Source organism: Mixophyes fleayi, chromosome 9 (assembly GCF_038048845.1).
Source record: "Mixophyes fleayi isolate aMixFle1 chromosome 9, aMixFle1.hap1, whole genome shotgun sequence".
NCBI classification, from domain to species: Eukaryota; Metazoa; Chordata; class Amphibia; order Anura; family Limnodynastidae; genus Mixophyes; species Mixophyes fleayi.
In genome coordinates, this window is record NC_134410.1 from 59,674,045 (window position 1) to 59,680,044 (window position 6,000).

Genomic DNA, 6,000 nt, shown 5'->3' on the forward strand with positions numbered 1-6,000 from the left:
CAGTTTTACATTTTGCCATTATTAAAATATTATCATTGACATTGTGGAAATATTAACATTTCACAAGTACAACCAATTATGACATATTAGTAAATTAAAGTTAAACTGATTATTACATTTTATAATATACATCAGTTCAACAAGATGAGAACAGACTAAATTACTAACTCTAAATTCTACATATTCTGTATGTTTAAGCAAGTTACGTTTTATTGCAGCCTTTTCAAATAAGGACCATCTCCCAATGCAGCATTCATACCAAAACATGCTATGTCCACCTGGATTAGTGTTAATATTGGTAATTACCAACATTTCAATTATTTTATAACAAGTAAGCTTGTACATGCCTTCAACTGCTACATTTAAAATGAGTGCAGACTAGGGCTTGGCAGAGATGGCATATTCCCTGGGCACCTTGCTTTGTAGGAACCCTCTCAGCAAATCAATATATTCCTTTTTCCACTGTACTCTATACTGTTATTACTGTGCTTGATTATTTTAGGGAAAATATCTCAATCAATAACATAGATTTATTTTTTTAACTAACAACTTAGTCAAGCTAGAAGTTGGGCGATGAGTCTGTTTTATACTATTTAACCACAGCTTTAGGGCACAATGTAAAATTGTATGGTCATGTGTTGCTTGGTTACATTAATATTATAATTTTCTTGCAGGTCTAATTAAGAAAAAAATGGATAATCAAGTGAACATCATGCATTCACAGCTCCATGGGAATCAGTGCACAGGTGTACTTTCGTAAGGGAAAAAGCAAGAGTACAGACGTCTAGGTGACATGTACGAGGAAATATACAGTGTCACGTTCTAGCAGATGGATGCGTTATATTAAACACTGTGAATACATAACAGTCATTGTGAGCTACTCAGCCATGATAAGCTAAACTTTCCCTCTGCTGATCAAACATAAGTTCTGGTGAATTGGTTATAGTATAAAACAAGCAACTGTACTCAAGTCTTACTCTACTATTCCACTTCACTGCTGCATTTAAATAACACTGTTCATCATCCCTTTTTGGAGCATATAATAAAGAGTGAATGATTGAATATGAATTTTATAAACGTGACAGCAGCATTGACAACAGTGGAATATTTTAATTGATTATAAGATTGCACTTGCAGATATCTACTAGCTCCTTCACTTTTTTTTTACCAATGAGGCCCACGGTTGACACACCATCTTTTCTGTCGTATGACAGTGACCTTGAGACACTAACAAGACAGAATGTAACAGAAGATATGGAGCTGGAGCTTCTGGATAGTGCTTTGTCCTCCACCCTTGTTTTGATTGTGGTGCTAATGATTATCTTCACCTTGGTGGTGACATCTCTACTCACTTACTGCTTCCACAAATGGAAGCTTAAAGCCAAAAAATTACAGAGGGTACAAGAGGAATATCAAAAAGACCAAGAGAAAGTCATGTCATCGTGCAATTCTTGACTTGTAATGCAGAAAGAGGGTCCTGCAATAACTGACGTTTACAGTGTATGCTCAAATAAAAACTTTGCTTAAACTTAAAAGCTTCATTTGAGAACTCGGACTTCCTACCTATTCATGGATCATTCTCCAGCAGCTGCTGCACATCATCAGAAACACAGAAATGTAATACATTCATAAGATCATGATATGGAACAGCATTCTTCCTTCATAAGATGCTCTGTAGAGTATTTATACATTGAACTAAACGGCTTCAGTGTTTTGTTGCAATGCATATCTTACGTTCATTGTTAAACAGAACAACAGCAACACACTAATACTCAGGCATGTAAATGTGCTAGTGGATTGGTATAGGTATCTGAATAGTATACTAAAAAAAACGGAAAAATAAACCCATGGCATTGTGTAGGTAACAATGGAGCAATGTGAAAATTGGTGGCCGAGTAAGAGAAAAGCCTACTTAGAAACTAGCAAGGTCTGTAAAAGTACATTTCTCATACAAATAATGGTAAAAAAATATTTAGTCTCTTTCATACTAAATTGCCAAGATTTTGTAAATAATTTAACTGTTCCTTATATTGTTTTTGTATTTCATGTCTTTTTATCTTATTTTATTTGTTTACTAGAGTAAGTCTAATAGCAGATAAGAATATACAGTAGTATACACTGCTATTTATAACCAGTGCCACATTACCATCTGTGCCAATTAAAGAGGCAGACATGGTCCATTCAATTGCATTCTGCCCATTTTGACTCTCAATTTGATTACTTTTATTTAGAGAAAAATATCACTACAATAGTTTTATTTTCATGTTGAGCAGTGCAATCACCATAATAGTTTAAAACAAAAGTGGCCGTTTTATTTCATTAGTTATTATTGCTGACACTAGCCGAAGTTGACATATTATTCATTGCAGATCTTGTGCAAAATACATAAACAGGAACCAAATCTATTTGTAGAATCCTATGTGCAGGAATACTATATGTAGAGTTTCAAATACATTATTGAAGTATACAGAAATCCAATTTTATATGTCACACTTACATGGCAAGTAATCATAAACAGAGAGCAATTTATGCTTTATTTTCTATACCTGGATCTCCAAAACAGTGATTAAGGGGAAAATTGCTCTCCATTACAAATGTAATCCCTAATTAGATTTAGACGACATCAGGGAATGGGCTGAGGCAGCATAAACACATAATACGTTTATGTATGTAGATTTCATATGCAATCCTAATACTGAAGAGCCACATCCAGCTGGATTCCGGCTACTTTGACAGGCAGCTATGATTCATATAAGATTCACACACACCCGTTGTTCCACAACAAATCTCATCATCCCCAACCAGCATCATCAGATGCAGTCCAGAAACATCATGGGCCTGATCTATCTTCCAACGCAATGTGAGCGCAACTTGCGTTTGTTTTAAAATAAAGGACATGACTTGTATGCACATGAACCCGTAATCAGTACAAACAGATCTCGAGAAACGTTTCCATTTGAATATGGCTATATGTACGATCTGGCTAGATGTTATTTGCGTATACAGACAGAACAGACTGTAGGATAGCACATGCATATGTGCATTATAGAGTCCCATCAGAACAGATACACCCAAAAAAAATTATAAAATTATTTATTATTATATGAAATACATAAATCAGGATGTTCATAATGCACATAGTACATATATTTTTTTTTCTCTTACTTCCAAACACATGTTCTGGCATGCATACGTGTCAGTCATCCCTATCAGTCAGCACTTACACCTGCCCTATAGTTGGTGCAAGTGAGATGGCTAAACCACGCGTACCTGGGAGATGCCAAGAGCTTGAATTGAACAAATGTGCGACCTTGGCACACCCTTACTGTACATTGCCTATCTGTGTCCACCTTTACCACCACCCTCTGCCCTTCAGTCGTAGGTAGTTGTGTCATGTGTGTGTGGACATGAATTGCATGCAATTAATTTCTGTGGCGTAAAGTCAGTTTTTGAGCATGCGCAGAGCTATTTCACACAAGACACAGCACACAACGGGACTTACGTCCGAAGATGAATCAGGCCCCATGTGTACTACTAAAATAAGCCAGCTCACTCTCCTTACCTGAGGAGACCGATTTAGAAATAGCTTCTGCCACAGTTGCTTTGAGGAGGAATGAGACCATTCCTTTCTGTTTCAAACACACTCAAATAATCAAACCATTATTGCGTGCTTTAACACAACTCATACAGCATGGTCCACAGGTCCGGTCCACAGACTGTCTGTAATCCCTTCTCCCTAGAGCAAAGTCAGGTAAGTTGTTGTAGGGTTCCTAGTGATCAGATCTAGTGAGACCCTCCATTAACGCATTTGATTATAATTCCATTTAAGAGATTGTGTATTTTTCTAGTTCTTCTACATTTGTTACAAACTAAGCGGACTTCCATTTGGTAATCAGCAAAATTGCTGTACAGACCCACAATGTAAGTTATTTACCAATTGTAAAAGTTGAGTGGCACAGCACATCTACATTCATTCCTACTACTATGGGTTTCCCTACTCATAGGTGAACTCATACTTATTCATCTACTCTAACATTGGGAATTCACTGTATAGAGCATGGGCCTCTTCTGGGCATGCACAGTGAAGCCTCAGTTGTGAACTTGTACATGCTCAGAAGTAAGCAGATTGGGACCTCGTGAGGCTGGAGCTGCTTTACCAAGCCCTCTCCTAAAATTTTGTATGGGGAAGGACCATAAAGTGTTCTGCGCCCGAGTCTCCTCATCTGGGATGGAATAGAGCGAGAAGCAGAGAGAATGGCTGCTTAGACTCCTGTTTGTGTCGCACAAGCGAGGGAGACGACTCCTTACTTGTTTACTAAATGTTTACATTTACACAGTCATGTTGATCAGAAATTATATCAGTTATTTCAATGGCATCATTTTAGTAAGCAATTTGTATTCTATGTTTTACTTTCAACTTGCATCCTGGGATGATTTGAATATACATTATTTGTCTTCTAAAGACATTGCCATGTAAAAAGTATTGGTTATTACATTTTTGTTGCATATTCTATAAAGTAAACCTTTGTTCAATGCATTAATTAAACTAAGAATTCTCTTTTAACTTCAAACCAGTGATTTCATGTTTGCTGCCAAATACAAATGTCATTTTTAGGACTGCTCTTTTGTCAGATAGGAATATTAATAAGGTATATAAAGAATATAAGCAACATTAATATTAAGATTTAGCCAGCTTGCAGCCTCCCTTATAAATGGTTAGCAAATACTTCATTATAACAATTAGACCTCCATATTCTCCATCATTGTGAAATCTCCACATTATTAGTAAGCTGTGCCTGTGGCTATATGTTAAATAAGGGAATGAGTAATATTTAAAACACAGCAAGAACTAAGAGCTGGCTAAGATGAAATTAAACATGCATTCACTTTAAAGAAATTATTCTTTATTAAATAAACTCAGCAGTGTAAGATTTGTGTGTGGGTTAGGTAGATAAGCATTATACTATCTTTCAAGATCTAAAAGTGACTATTACACATTGGGATAGATTTACTAAAACTTCTAAGGAAAAGTGGAGGTGTTGCTCATAACAACCAATCACATTCTAGATTCACATCTAGAAATGATAGTTAGAATCTGATTGGTTGCTATGGGCAACACCTCCACGTTTCCGTTTTAGAAGCTTTAGTAAATCTACCTCATTGTCTCTTATAGACCTACAGTAGCTTCATAAGCTTGATTTATAAGTAGAGGCTCTCTAAAACCACGCAGCCCGTTTTCTGTAGTCCCAAGGCCTCAGCTAAAGAGGTTTACAGAGACCAGAGGAAGGAAGAATGTTTTAGAAAACAAAAAAATCTAAAACTACTGGGATATTATATAAACCAATTAGCAAAAACATCTATTTACTGGATAAAACATATGTATGTTTTATATGTCCCCTTTAAATCTAAAGTTCATAAAATATGCCACATTCATTGTATAATGAACCTTCCCATATGGTTGTTAGTTTTTAGGTATAAAAAAACTGTAGTCACAATTATTATTGGAAAGTATATATTTTATTACAATGCCTCTTTTCATGTGTACCACGCAGGAGATAACGACTGCGTGGGTTGTATAAATAGTAATATTTTATAACATTACTGAATGCTTTCTAAGTGTAGATGTTTTACAATATATTTCAGAAAATAATGGATTTAAAAAAAAAATTTGCTTGTCTACGAAACAGTGTATTCTCCAGCTTCCATCTAAAAAGACGTGCTTTACTGTACATTTTGCTTTTGTGAACAAAACACTAAGTCAAACACAAAGAGGGCTATTAAACATGAATGTTTTAACAAGTCAACTAGAAAATAATAAGCTACTCATTTTACACATTGTAGTGTCAGAATATTACAGTGTTTGAATAAATACAGCACTTAGCAATTATGTTAGCGCTTTTGTTCTTCAGAGTAAGGTTTGCTGAAAGTCACGTTGTGAGCCTAACCTTCAATTTATCTTATTATTTATTTGAAAATAAAGAGAATAAAATGACTCAAAGA

General features: G+C 35.4%; 1 long non-coding RNA gene across 1 annotated transcript in view; it reads left to right on the forward strand.

Moving 5' to 3' along the window:
• The window catches only part of LOC142100681 (uncharacterized), a 43,738-nt gene extending 37,738 nt beyond the window's left edge, over positions 1–6,000 (forward strand). The window contains exon 2 of the long non-coding RNA XR_012678880.1: positions 675–6,000. This is a non-coding gene — a long non-coding RNA (uncharacterized LOC142100681). The remainder of the gene's footprint in view (positions 1–674) is intronic.